Genomic DNA, 15,243 nt, shown 5'->3' with positions numbered 1-15,243 from the left:
ATACAAGGACGTACCTTTTGTCTCGGTATGATCATGTCGAGGATTTCGTTCCGGATTCTCTTCTGTTCTTCCTCCTGGCGTCTCCAGTAGTTTCGGACGTGTGATATGAACATCTCAGGCTGGGGCAGCTCTTCCAGCTGCGTATTGTTCAGCCTCTCCAGCTCCTCCAGGATCTCAAAACGCTCCTCTTCGGTAAGCTCACTGCTCTCTGGATCTTCGGAGCCAGCTTCTGGTCGTCCTGCATCACTATCAAAAGCGTCCAGTCCTTTCCCTTCTCTCGGCGAGGCTTTCTCTTCAGATGGAGCGTCGTGGCTGTCCGTTAGCTTCAGTAGAGAAGAGCCAACATCGGCAAGAACACGAGTCACTGCGACCTTGGAGCGATCGCCACTGTCCTCGACCAATGTCACTGAACTGGGCTCGCTCAGAGCCACGGCCGTCGTATCATCGGCGGACGCGTACGCCCATCCGAACACGAATATCACCAGCAGTACCTTCATATTCTGGAAATCAGGACATGTAAGAATTAGGCACTCGTGTAGGTAACAGCACGTCTGCACCTTAACATCAGTACCAAATGTCTCCATCGGAAACATTCTCTGAATCTTGAAATCTTCACTCACGATTAATTTTGGACAGGGTACGACGTGCGGTGCAAGCTTGTCAAATACGTCAATGCCACATGACAGCGCTATATTCAGGCTAATTATGACGGTAAGTTAGCTAATTATGACATAAATATGACAATCATCTAACTATGACAGTCATTGTCTTAACAATACAAGATACGTGGCAATAATTAAGTAGTTGATTATATGGATGTTCGTAGCAAAGTTCGTTTCGATGCGCCCCTGATCGTTTTCAGCTGCCCAAACGACAACGCAACGGACACAATCTGGATGTCTAAACAGCACCAATTATTAGGTCATCCCAGCATCTTGCAGCAGGGATCGGCAACACGGTGATTACTTAATCTTCAAACATGTTTGTCATCAAACCAGCAGAACACGAAATTGAACACGGCATATACCACAGCAGTAACTAGCTGAGCGGTAAGGCCAAGTCAACATAGCTCCACGCCATATCACCACAGCGCGCGGAGACGTTTCACCGGCTCAGCTGCCGGATTTGTCGCCGCCCGTTCACTCCCCGGCATTGTCACCGTATTTGGGCAACTCACTGCCACCTGGCGTGACAATCATTACTGGGGTCGACCAGCAGGTTCGACATTTCAGGTCATCCATTGCCCGCGGCTCTCGCGCTGGTAGCCGTAAGAGACGGCAAAACTCTACCGCGAGCCAGGCTCGAACCCAGGACTCGCCGCATGCGGCCGTGAGGTCGCGAAGCTCCGCCCGCGCAGTGTGCTATGTCATCCCTCCCCTGGCTATGCTTGCTGCACTTGCCCGCACAGCTCATCGCCGTCTGGCGTTGTCTGCCGTGTCTGAGCCCTCTCTGCCCGACGATACTCGCAGCGACTAAACCACTCACCGCTGTCTGGCGTTGTCTGCCGTGTCTGAGCCATCTCTGCCTGACGATACTCGCAGCGACTAAACCACTCACCGCTGTCTGGCGTCGTCTGCCGTGTCTGAGCCATCTCTGCCTGACGATACTCGCAGCGACTAAACCACTCACCGCTGTCTGGCGTTGTCTGCCGTGTCTGAGCCATCTCTGCCTGACGATACTCGCAGCGACTAAACCACTTACCGCTGTCTGGCGTTGTCTGCCGTGTCTGAGCCATCTCTGCCTGACGATACTCGCAGCGACTAAACCACTCACCGCTGTCTGGCGTTGTCTGCCGTGTCTGAGCCATCTCTGTCTGACGATGTTCGCCGCGGCTAAACCATTCACCGCTGTCTGGCGTTGCGTTGCATGATGTCCCTGAGCCGGCAGTCTCTGTCTGGCGGCACTGTCTGCTGTCCGTGAGGTACTCACCGCTGTCTGGCGGCACTGTCTGCTGTTCGTGCGGTACTCGCCGCTGTCTGGCGGCACTGCCTGCTGTCCCTGAGGCACTCACCGCTGTCTGGCGGCACTGTGTGCTGTGCGTGAGGCACTCACTGTTGTCTGGTGGCACTGTCTGCTGTGCGTGAGGCACTCACCGCTGTCTGGCGGAACTGTCTGCTGTCCCTGAGGCACTCACCGCTGTCTGGCGGCACTGTCTGCTGTCCGCGAGCCACTTGCCGCTGACTGGCGGCAGTTTGCTGTCCCTCAGGCACTCACCGCTGTCTGGCGGTACTGTCTGCTGTCCGCGAGCCACTTACCGCTGTCTGGCGGCAGTCTGCTGTCCCTGAGGCACTCACCGCTGTCTGGCGGCACTGTCTGCTGTGCGTGAGGCACTCGCCGCTGTTTGGTGGCACTGTCCGCTGTACGTGAGGCACTCACCGCTGTCTGGTGGCACTGTCTGCTGTCCGCGAGCCACTCGCCGCTGTCTGACGCCGTCTGCGGTGTCTGCGTATCCGTCTGTCGGGCGGGCGGTGCGGCGCGCTCCACGGAGCTGCTGTCTCTGCCACTCGCCGCAGCTACATGCCGGGTCGCCCCTGAGAAGCGGCACCACCCCGTCAGGCACCAGCGAGCGTCATCGGACGGCTCCCGGACGATTGGCGCCAATTCGGGTCAGTCGGCCCCGGGCCCGACGGTCGCTGGGAGGAAGAGGTGGGCCCAAGACGGCGTGGGAGACGGTAGTTACTGAGGAGACGAGGGAGGATTGAGACGTGGGGCTGGAAGCTCGACAAAGAGCTTCGCTGATGCTGTGAGGTTTAGCGATCCGTCGATAATTGGGGTTTGAGGCGCTTATATAAATGGGTTAGTGTGGCCTGAAAACCAGAGCAATGGAAAAGAGCCGAAAGGGTAGAAAAAAGAGTAAAGGGCAACGAAAGCATATGCTAGTAAGGGAGAGCGTGACCCCAAAGGAGAAAACGCCTCACAAATGTTCAAAAGACCACGGTCGAGCGTGGTGGTGGGGCGGAATTGGCTAGCTCCCCGCCTGTGATCACGAGCTAGGCACACGAGGAGGCTGCACGGCCACCCCGTTATCTTCCAATCCACCTACCACATGTGAGCACGAGCTAGGCACACGAGGAGGCTGCACGGCCACCTCGTTATCTTCCAATCCACCTACCCCATGTGAGCACGAGCTAGGCACACAAGGAGGCTGCACGGCCGCCCCGTTATCTTCCAATCCACTTACCACAGGCGCACATGGCTGGCTTTGCTCAGGCGCTTGCGGTTTGTGCACACAGCACAATGGTAATCTCTGTGAGAGCCTGCTTCCCCGTGGTTAAAACAATTAGTCTGTGTTCTGTTGGTGCTACCATGAAGCGTCACGCTCAGCCACTGAGACGTCGCCGTCGACACCCTGTTTGCGTCGCGCAAAAACTAACCTCGTAAACGGAAAAGAATGGCCGGGACGAAAGCGTAGAAAGCAGTCCATCACGGTCAACAAGCGGGGTACGCCACTGAGCCTGAAGAGCCACGAAACGGAGGACTGGCGGCTTTTTTCCTTCCACGAACGGCCGAGCTTGTAATCAGTCATCTGTCTCACACATCGGTGGCTGTGGGTTCCGCCAGAACAGATGTGGGCTACTGGGAGCTTCTCCGAGACCCCGATGATCGCGCAGCCAAGCATGGGGCCGCTGGAGCGACACGCGGCCCCAGACAAAACATGGCCTATTTATTTTTTTCAACAACCGGTTCACGGGCTGAATGCTCAGAGCTGTCCGCTGCTTTCGTCCTCCCCACTAAGCTTATTCGCACACCTGGGGTCAGGCCTAGCAGCTTGAAGCTCTCTACACCTCAGGGTCTCGGCGTCGGTGAGAATGCATACGTTCACTGAATGGGCATGGCAAAACGCGGGCTTTGCCTCAAGATGTGCGCAGCAGTATTGTCAGGACAGACCAGCCATGGGCTTTATACTGATCTCAGTGGCGGTGTTACATCGGTGGAGGATGGGACGGGATAAGAGCAGTGTTCCCTCTATCGGCTGGGCTGCGCAGGTGCGAACCCTTGGCCCATGGCTGGGGTCAAGGGGTTCCGGGGTCAAGGGGTCAAGGTGTCCCGTGTGTCGATCCGGTACGTCACTACAGATCTCTCGCTCCACGCAAGGTGGTCTTACCTGATTAAGTCAGAGAGTGGATCGAGTAGGCACTTCCGCTGATGGATATCAAAGAAACTGTAACAGTGGAGCAGCTGCAGGGCGAAAACAAGCGATTCGAGGAGGTTTTCATTCGCGTTGTCGCTCTCGGGCAGAAGATGGCTGCTAAGCCTTGGGTTTGGGCCACTTGCGGTTGTTCTCAATGAGGCGTTTAGTCATGGAGACGGCGGTAGATATGATGGATTGTCCTGACATCTGGCAATCTATTGAAAGAGAAAATGAGGCAGAGAAAGAAATCTGGTGCACGGATCACAAACCATTGGGCGAAGCATGAGGACCCATTTCGGTTTCATGCTATTCGGAATTATCCGAAAGTCTGAACTGGAGAGTGGCGGCACCATACCCGGAGTCAAACGGACAAATGGACGTACATTGCAAGCTGAGAGCTAAATCAATCCCTCAGTGATTTGATGAAGCACGCACCAATTCGACATTTGCAAGCATGGCTGTTAGCGGCACGCCACCATACGCATCTGTACATCTTCTTCATGACGATCGCTTTTGCGTTGCCCTCACGGGCTGTGGCGTGCGGCGCGGACACCGGCAATTTTGCGCTTCACGCAACTCTTGCACCGGAACTGCAACGCTCTGAAGCCAGTACAGCTAATTCCCAACCATGAGTGGGCGTTTACGCAAGGAGAAACGGGTGCCCAAATGGGTTATCGGGTCGGGAGCGTGCGTTATTGGGTTGGGAGCGGTGCGTTGTGCAGCGACGACGCGACAGGGGTGACTGCGCCGATGCATGTCACTGAATAGCGCGCAGGACCGCAGCCCAAACCAGCCCGCGTGTTTGAATTAAGCCGGCGGCTCGTATCTGGACATGTGACGTGGAGGAACGGCACGTCCCCGTGGCACGTGGCATATGGACTCGTGCAGCGGAGCCCCGACCCGCCGTCCGCGACCGCCGGCGGTTCGAGCCTGATCTCACGGCCGGGTATGACAGCCGGACACGTCACATGGGGGGACGGCACGGCTCCGTGGCGCGTGGAATCGGCTCGTAGGACCCGCTTGTGGAATCGCCTCGTGGGATGACGCAGCCTGCAGCCGGAGTGCGGCGGGGGTAGCATCAATCTGGAGGGCATCGCCGCTCGTCGCGCAACTTGCCGTCTGGTGTGCACCGGTACAGCCGGCATCGATCACAGACCAGCGACTAGGACTGCTCAGATGGCTGTGCTCGGCTGGGCATGGTCACTCGACGCTCGCGCCTCGACTCATAACCTGTCTGGGACGGCTCAGTCCTGTCGGTGGGCCAGCTGTTCCTGTCCGTGGGATGATCCAGTCCTGTGTGTGGGATGGTCCAGTCACATGTGCGGATCAGTCCAGTCCTGTGCGTGGACCAGTCCAGTCCTGTGTGTGGATCTGTCCATTCACGTGTGGACCGGCGCAGTCCTGTGTGTGGGATGGTCCAGTCATGTGTGTGGATCAGTCCAGTCCCCTGCGTGGATCAGTCCAGTCAGTTGTGTGGATCGACGTAGCCCTGCCTGCAGAAGGCTCTAGTCCTGTCCGTGGTATGACCCAGTGCTAGTGACAGATGGTGAACGGGTGGGCCGCCCGTTCTGCTGTCCACGCAAGCGCAGTCAGTCCCCGAGAATCTGGGCTAATGGCGGTCGGGACTCCGAAACAGACCAGGAAGCGACGCATCACGGCGGACGGTGCGCCATGACTGGCACGCGCGGCGGTACGCTGCTTGCTGTTGTGACTCAATGGTAACGTAAAGGCTGATGTACTCCTGCTGTATCATCGGGGGATGCTTTAGATGGGCTGCCTCATGGCCCCACGGCAACAATGAATATGGGATTGAGATGGAGAGAATACGAAATTAGGAGAGCTTTATGATTAAATCACGTTTTAATTGATGATGGCCTGGATAGCTGTCTTCTTGGCAGTTTGCTCTCAGGCTGCGTCTGAGATTTGTAGAATGACGGGACAAGGATCGTGAACACGGTCCATCCTGCTGTGCTGCGCTTAAGCACGGAATCGTACGCTGTCGCCAATGGAAGCGTCCCTTCGCGCTTGTCAAGAAGCGTGCAGCGCCTGGGAACCACACAAGATAAGAAGCCTGCGGCCGGTTTTGGGGATAAAACACAAATGGAAGAAGGGTAGAATGGCGGAGGTGCTTAATACGTGCGGACGTAGCACACCTGACTGACAAAAGGAACGTACCAATTTTATGCATTACGGAAAGTCGACGCAAAGTTGGAGCCACTTAACGATCACTGATACAGCACAGATGTGGTGGACAAATAGAATAGCATTATCATTGCCATGACGAAAACAAATTCCAAGATTTTGAGATGCATGTATGGTTCATGCCAGCTCGCAGTGGTTCAAACAAGCGCCGTCTCCTTTTGTCTAAGTAGGGTCGTTAGAATGATTGTTGATGTTTTTGACACCTCCATAACTCTCCGCAATATATAACAGTTGATAAATGGCGTAATGTCCTGTTACCGTAATTAGGATCTCGATTAACTGGTATTGCGCCCACAGGGTGGTGGTGTCCACTGATTAGGCTTAACGGTATCTTGGCATATATTTCTTAAATGCCATGTCGTTTATCCTGGCTGTTTTTTTAACTTGGATAAATGTTTCCGGTGGTGATTGACAAATGATGAATGCACTTATAAATTGCTACAGCATGGCTTTCAGCAAATCCTAGGAAACGCTGTGCTAGTTTCATTAGCCATTTATGAGCAGCAAACAACGATCAGCCGTTCAGCTGCTGAATGGATAGACATCAACTTAGCATTAAATGTTTGTCCTGCTGGTGCTGGTCTCGCCCTCGTTGCCATCCACTTCCACGTCAACTGCTGATTGCGGCGCAAAAACGAACCAGCATGTTATCCAGAAACCACGCATTTGGAATCGACAAGTGGATCCGCCTGTTCTGTGGCATTCAGCAAGGTCACATTCGGGAACGCCCGGGGGCCGGGTCGACGAGAACAACAGTCGTCGCTGCAGGGCTGCTGTTTCCGCCGTCCTCAGGCTATCGTCAGCATTCAGCCGTTTTGGACTCACTGTTGAGCCTGTTGTCGTGGCCGCAAGTTTGGCCACTTAACCGTGTCTCTCTAGACATTCCGTCGTGCCTGTCTCTTAAATACTTTCGACGTGTCTGCTCGTTCGCTCTGGGGTATCTACTTAGTGGTGGTGATCAGCGGCGGCAGAAACTCGTTACGGTGCGGGAGGGGGCAAGGTCGATTTTCCCATACAACCCTACAGAGTTACTGCTACACAGTTTGGGATGTTCGGGGCCCAGTCTGTCACGCGGGCTCTGACACTTTTATCGGGTGACTCCGTCGCGCCCATTGAATGCTTCTGTGGGGCCTGTTCAGCAGCCTGTTTGGGATGTTCGGGGCCTAGTCCGTCACCCCGGGCTCTTTCATCGGGTGACTCCGTCGCGCCCGTTCAATGTTTCTGTGGAGCCTGTTCAGCAGTCACAGTGTTTGCTGGGTCTTGTCTGTCGCGCCCGCCTGCGTCAGGTATGTCGGTTCCATCCCTCACTTTTCTCTTCTCCACCGCTGGCGAGCCCCAGCCGCGCACACGTCACCCCTCTACTTTGAGCGGTTCTGGCCGACTGCGCCGGAGATCAGGGACCGGTGGGCCAACCATGCATGCGGAGCCCGCTGTCCTGCACGCTGCACGCCTCGCGGGCCACGCCGACACCCTCACGCGGACAGCGAGAGCGCTGCACGGCTCGGGGGTAAGCTGCGAGCAGATGGTAACTCTTACAGGCATAGTTTTACGAGTAAGCAGAATGGTCGCTTGATAAAATCGTCAATCCGGGATGCTTTACCTGAGGTTTCATGGGTCAGCCTCTTTACAGCCTTGCTGAGTGTATCATCAACCTATAATAAAATGTAGCTTTGCTAGTGTACATCAAACTCAAAGTCTGGTCTCCAACACCGTGGGGAGGAGTTACGAGGGTAAGGGGCAATAGGTCAGAACGATTTGTCGGAGGCGCAATGAAGAGGAGAGGAGGAACGTGCTCAGAATGCCAGAAACTACGCCACGTCTCATAGCTGGCGCTGGAGTACGTGTCAACATCGACAGCGGAGGCACGGGACCCTGCATGATACTAAATGCCTTTGCATGGGGTCATGGGATGTCTGCACGGCCACAGGTCACAAAGAGAAAAGCATGGGGGCTGTTGTACATGGCCGTCAATCATCACCCCGCTGATACCACGCGTTTTGTTCGATCTCTCCATGCCCGCTTGATGGTACTGACACACTTGACAAAGTGACATATGTTTGATTTTGAACGGTTCGTATAGAGCTCTTAACGTTGTCGTGCTTTGCCGATCGAGCTCCAACTGGAGACTCACAGACATATCCATGCATATCCATGAAAGGATATGACCAGGTCTGAAAAACGCAGAAGGAACAAATCCCATCGTTTACGTGGAAATCAAGTCGGAATAGAAATGAGCCCGCGTCATGTGAAAGATCAGGCATGGGTGCATTGAGCGAGTGTAATCAAAACAGATGTACGTGTCCATGACAGATAGACGCCACAACAATTACAGATAGACGTCGCGTCAATTGCAGATAGACGTCACGTCAATTACAGATAGACGCCGCGTCAGCTGCAGACAGACGTCACGTCAACTACCAACCGCATGAGGTGCCTTTCTTGGGCTGCTCTTCTCAGCGCATCTACAGTGCACGATTCAATACGTTACAGCTTAAGTCAAAAGCCACCACAAGCAAATCCAGGGTCTGATCTCACCAATAAGGGCCGCTGAGAGGAGACAGAAAGTTGTCTGAGCACAGCAAGGGGACCATGGATTGGCTATTGCGGACGTAAGCCAGCTCGAGACAATTAAAGCGCACAGCGAAGCGGCCCTCGCTGAGCTGATTGATCTTAGAAAGATGGTGCAGGGTTAGTCCCTGTGGAGTTGAGTGGTCCTGCGGGATTGTGCGGGGGTGGTCCCCGTGGAGTTGAGTGGTCCTGCGGGATTATGCGGGGGTAGTCCCCGTGGATCTGTGCAATCTCAGCGGGATTGTGCGGGGGTAGTCCCCGTGGAGCTGAGTAGTCTCAGCGGGATTGTGCGGGGGTAGTCCCCGTGGATCTGAGTAGTCTCAGCGGGATTGTGCGGGGGTAGTCCCCGTGGATCTGAGTAATCTCAGCGGGATAGTGCGGGGCTTTGCGGGTTGCTGAAGGACGAGCAAATTCACGGGTTTGTTGCTGCTGCAAGTCGAATCAGACTAGCAGCACCTACAAATACGTGCGAGAAGTTTACTTAGCTTTACGAGAGAAGCACACTTAGCTTTAAGCGGTCGAGAAATGCATAATTATGCCGAGGGAGCGAGCGGCCCGACAAGAGCATAAGTACACGATCTCTTGGCATCCACATGAACGAGGCGTCAAACAGAAAACCTTTTCCGTCCCAACCGATCAGCCCAACTCCGCTGTGGTGGAGCGCACGCGCGGCCGGGTCGCCAGGCGCCGCGCCGTCTCCCGCCGTGGCGCCCCGCGTCCGACGGCGGTCGCGTTAGCGTTACGCGTCATTTGGCGCGCGACGCGACTGCTGCGTTCCGTTACGGCACAGGTGACGAGTCGGCGGCGGACGGCCATCTGCCGCCGAGTCCGCGAATCGGCGCCGACGCCGAACTGGGACACGCTGACCCAGAACCGGCCGGGACCGGGTCCTTCGCGAGACCCGGGCGGGGTTGGTCTGGCCGACCGATCCTCCGCGACCGCCGGTGGGCGGCGGCCTGGCGCCTCGCGGCGGGTGAGAGAGGGTGGCGTAGACTAGATGTTGGTCTTTAAAGGTGTCTCTGCTGTGAGGTGGCTGCCGTTCCTTCCCGTCCTCTGCCCTCGCGTGTGTCGCCCACTGTGCTATTTTGCAGTTCGAAGTTCGAAAATGCCGCCACTGTAAGCGTACTTTGCCGCGGAGCCGCCTCTATCATTTGCGACACGACGAAATCCTCTGAGCGCTTGTTGAGGTCAGTAAGCGGGAAGACGACCTCACGCAACACAAACCAAAACGGGTCTGATCTTACCGATTTCCTACAATGCTTGGGCCTTGGTAAAGCATAGCGTCATATCTAGCGCCCCGCTTTTCTTGACCGTTTGGGGACGAGTCCGAGGGTTTGAGCTGAGGCCCTTCGCGGACAAGCGCTACTTGAAATACGAGCGAATATATTAAAGTATTACTTAGGCGTCCTTGACGTCGATACGCTATAAGTTTGCCGAAGCAGACAGAGTCCTCACGTATCCTCACAGAGTCCTCAGATCACGCATCCTAAGCAGACATCCTCGCAGCAGGATGGACCGCTGCTAGTCACGGTGGTCAGCGCTCACCCTACAGAACAGCGGCCTGTGGGAACCGGTCCGTCAGCACCGCCGTCGCTGCTCATAAGTTGCCCGGGGCAAATCGCACGGTAGTTGATGGCAAACTTGTAATCTACGGCCGTTACATGATAGAGTAACTACGAAATAAGGGTGTTTGTTATGTTAATGGCACGTGTCATCTGGTGCACTGGGACCCTCTGTCGTCGCTACAGGGCCAGGGCTGTGTGTCCATTAAAGGTGAAACGGTGCATCCGGGAGTAAACAGAAAAGATTTGCTCAAAAACTAAATAGATTTATGTCGTAGACCAAACGCGCTTATAACAGTAAGCAAACAACGAAAAACAAAGGTTTGGCAAGCTGCCATTACCCAGGAAAACATTCGGTAACGAAAGAACACCAGGTCCTATTTCACTGGCGTGGAACTATGGGAGCACACGGTAAAACGTCAGAAGCCTGCTTTCATGAACTATGTCAAATGAGTTCCGGACCGACCAAAGATGTGGTGGAACGATGTTACATATCAATAAATTGTAGGGTGCGCTAGGCCGTGTCCAGTTCACTAATCAGGTAAGACATCCATTGGCGTACTGATCGAACATGCGAGCTGATAGCAGTCAAACGGCAGTTATTTCATCTGCGATTCTCGCCTTCCGTACCACAGTCGAAGCGTTTGACCTACCGCATGCATGTGTCCTAATATTTTGTAAAAAAACATGTTTCGTTTTGACTGGCATACATGGTGGTACCCCGGTTGGCCCACGTGACCTCCAGTTTTACCAACAAACGCGTTGATCCATATGCTGCTTGTGAACAAGTAGGCTTTCCATACCAGCGGTTCTACTCATTCTGTGGTTATGGCAGCAGAACCACTGAATTATTCATTACAGGACGTGAGCTGGGACCACAGGGTCGGGTGACCCGTCAGTTGTGCAGTGTTCGCAGCGTTGCAGAAACATGAATGATCAGCATACTGAGCGGTACACCACAAGATGCTGTACTTATCTCGTTCCCTATCGCGTTAAGCGCCTAGCTCGTATGCATTCCATTGCAGGGTACGGATGTAAGGGCGGTGGGACAATGCTTGCTGTGTTTTTAGGAGCTAATATGAAAACGGATCATGTGATATACAACAAACGAGCAAGGTCGGGTTGGACGGGGAAGAAGCATAGCGGCCGTGTGGAAAACTGGAAGCACACTACACCGGGGTCCGGGGTCCGGGTTCGAAACCCGGCTGTCTCTAGACCTGGGTGTTAATGGTTGTTGTGTTCGCGGTTCCCTTCAACGGGGTGCCCGATGTCCTACCCCGCGCACCGCATAACAACAGGGTCAAAGATATCACAGAGAAGTTTTGGACCACATCCCCTTGTAACAGCGCTCTCCTTGTGCAAAACGGCACCGGGCCAGAACCCACCTGCGTTATATCCGCTGTACTCTGCCGTCCAGCTCCACACGACTCCTGGCGTCAGCAGCGAGGCTGGAGATGAGGCCTGACAGAATGTCAGGCGACAATGCTTTTGATGCAAAACACCAGTCAGTGACCAGCGGCGCCCAAACGCGTCCCGCGGCGGCGCACGCAGCAGAAACACACGCCAGCAAACAGCAGAAGTCGACCGCGGCGGACGCAGAAGACGCAGCAGAAGACTGCGGCGGCGGCGGTGGCTCGGGCCCGACTGCCCGGCGAACGGCGGGCGGCGCCGTTACGTTGACCAGGCTCGGCCAGGCGTGACGGCGTCCGTGCAGCCTGACGGCACTGGAGGGCGGCCAGGCTCCGAACTGGGACACGAGGCGCCGGCCGCCCCCCGCCGACGCCGCGGCCCGAGCCGGCGCACGCCGCCGCGCTGTGAGCCCATCGGTCTGGGATGCGGTCGGCTGGTGAGCGCCCAAACTCCGCGATGTCGAGGTAACTGGACCTGCTGGTAATGCTGCCGCGGCACGGCCGATTTCGTGATAACGAGCACGCTCAGACAAATGTCTGAATGTCTGCGGCGCGGATGGCGCATACATCCGCGGTGGAATTGATCCGCGGCGAGGTGGCGGCTTTGTTCGTGTGCTGGGCGCAGCGCATAGCGAAAGTCAAGTCATGCAGTTCGTGTGTGGGTGGGGTGGGGGGCGTGAACGCAAGGTGCCTCTTACCATCACAGGTATGTCGCACTCGGAAATGAAAGCGCGGAATGATATTCACCGTATAGGCATGTCTGTTCTGACGCCAAGCTAATGGCGGCAATATGAACAGCTGCAGTGGAGACGGAGCAGAGCGAAAGGAGGAAGGAAAGCATCCAGCAGGTCCGGCGTGGTACGTCGCCAACATGTTGTAAATAGCACATTCATCACTCTCTTGGCTCCGAATCAGCGCTTGCAGCTTACGCAAATGTCATAAGCCTTCTGCTCCTGAGCCTCGAATAGTTTGTTTTGCATTTAATGGCTATTAGGCTGCCATGGCCGTTCTTCGGGGAGGTCTGACACAAGGATCAAGTTTAGTGATGGGAGATATGTACACATTTGCAGAAAGTCAGTTGCTACAAAAATTCTCGTCCCGTCATGTGAGCATTACGGAATTCCGTTTGAAAATGCGCTTTGCATTTAATTATTGTGGTGCAAACTGGATTATCACCAGTTTTGATGACGCCCCCGACGTGCACTGTATTGTGATACGGTTGCATGCCCTTCTCCCCCCCCCCTCGCCGTGTAGCGAGGATGACAGTCGGTAGGCATCCCTAGTGGGACTATCTATAGTCCCGGACTGGCAAAGGCAATATGTTTCCTAATGTTCCGCGCACGGGGCCCCTGTCCGGAACAGGCAAGGGGTCTGCTTAGCATTCAGAAGAGCAGCATAGGTCAAAGCGCGATCGAATATTTGTGTCGAAGGGAGTGCTCCACATTGATATGGGGCTTTCAGCTGAAGCAGCCACCTTGAAGACCTTTCGGTGTTGTTTACAGCCTTACCATTCTTAAGACCTACGCCCATCTAGTATCTGAGCTGCACGTCCGCGAAAATGGGGAGAGTATTTCAAAGTCAACTCGATATTCAAGACGCCAGAATAACGACACCCAAATCCTGCCATTCCATAGCCCATGCAGAGACCAAAGCCAAGAAGAATGCAAGTGTCGTGGCGTTCATGCCTGGCGTTCGTGAGCACGATTTCCAGATAACACGGTCGTCAATTGGCTCCCGGTCAATGTTGTGCAGGGTGTATTAACGTGATCAAGCCATGACGCATTGAGGAGCATATTTACTAAGCAGAGAATTGTGCTGTCTTTAGCGGTTTTCTCCACTTAAATAGTACGCCAGTAGTTATAAGTGAGCTTGTTTCATCATACCTTCAATATCTTCAAATGTGAAATATTTCCTTTAAGATGGGAATGCTTACCTGAGACGCTCACCCTGTTACAGAACTGATTCGTGAAAAGATGAGAGACGATTTTTAGCCCCGCGGTCATAATCTTTTGCAGCAAAAACTGCGATGTCCGGCGTGGCGGTCTTTAACGAACCGCGCGGCTTTGGCCGTCATCGCTAACACCTGGTGGCTGACGGCACACACGGGAGAACGACAGTGCGTCGGAAAATAATGTTCGGAAGGACTTTTTTTTAAAATCAATTCGTCCCGATCAAAGTGCAAATTGTGGCGTATTTTTCACCGCTGCAGTTTTGAGGCTGATCCTTTGAACTTGTAAGCAGTAACAGTCACACGATCAACGCGCCACCATTACGTCAATCGTTCTGGGTGCTGTAAATGTAAGATAATTTATCCCGAGTAATAATCTTATTGCACACGTGAAATACATAGACCGGATTCCTTACCACGGGTACAAATTAATGCAATTAAGTGCTCAAAAGTTTTTCTTTTCAACACTAGATCGTGTTTGCCCCTTCGCCCGCCGAATGACCGTTGCATAGTGTTAGCTGCGAAACGGACGTCGAATCGGACGTTAGCTGCGGGACGAGACTTCAACGCCCGGCGTCGTTGATCTGCCAGCTGTTCGCCTGTCGGTGGCACGCAGAGGTTTTTCTTATCGCGCGGCCTTATCCTGGAGCCGCCTGTCGCCGACCACCACCGCCTCCCGCTCCCGCAATGAGTTTCGCACCAGACTGGACGATAAAGAAGGCCTGTTGTGTCAGCATTGCTTGCTCGCAGTTGTGTAGCATGTTTTGAGGACTTAGATTTTGATTAATGACTTTGCTTCTGACAAAGTGGTGTGAACGATGGAATGGTTGATAACTTGCGAATGTGGTCGCGTTGATGACATGTTTTAATAGCGCACTCATAATTCTATTGTAATGGTACTGAATGAAACAGCAAGCCACTTGCCGGAGTGATTCGTGAATAGAATGAACAAGGATCGCGGATGCGCATGCTCAATACCATGCCATAATAGTGTTCTTAAAACGATTCTGGAGACGGATCTTCCGATTTAGAAAAGACCGAATAAACCAATGCGAAATTAAAAGCGTCAACGGGTTATTTGACGCAGCTATTTAATGCCTGGCTCCTTCTTTTAGTGACTTCTAAATGCAAACAGAATTGCATCCCCTTGTGGCTTCTGGCCTCCGTTTCAACGGAAGGGCAACCGATAAAATAAAACAAAATGCTGGGCACCATGGAGACAGGTATTTTTCAAATATCAATATCAGTCCTAAACCGGTGTTTTTATGCGGTGGGGGGCACCAGCAGGGACCAGTTGTCAATCCTGCCCACCCTTACCCCTTGCCACGACTTACCCCTTACCCCTTACCACGACTCTGGCTGCGCCGATTCTGCCAAGGCCAATGTTCTCCGTCCAAGAATGTGTCGACTTCATCCGCATGC

The 15,243-nt window shown here is 54.2% G+C and overlaps 1 long non-coding RNA gene across 1 annotated transcript; it reads right to left on the bottom strand.

The window, feature by feature from the left end:
- Positions 1–462: 462 nt before the first annotated feature.
- On the bottom strand, positions 463–12,093 carry LOC119104478 (uncharacterized). Its single transcript, XR_005094939.1, has 3 exons — positions 11,850–12,093; positions 2,377–2,531; positions 463–500 (listed from the first exon to the last, which is right to left on the bottom strand). It is a non-coding gene; the product is annotated as an uncharacterized LOC119104478 (long non-coding RNA).
- Positions 12,094–15,243: the final 3,150 nt, after the last annotated feature.

This window comes from Pollicipes pollicipes, unplaced genomic scaffold, assembly GCF_011947565.3.
Source record: "Pollicipes pollicipes isolate AB1234 unplaced genomic scaffold, Ppol_2.1 Scaffold_6052;HRSCAF=7182_pilon_pilon_pilon, whole genome shotgun sequence".
Taxonomy (NCBI): Eukaryota; Metazoa; Arthropoda; class Thecostraca; order Pollicipedomorpha; family Pollicipedidae; genus Pollicipes; species Pollicipes pollicipes.
This window is presented reverse-complemented; position numbering and strand designations above follow the sequence as displayed.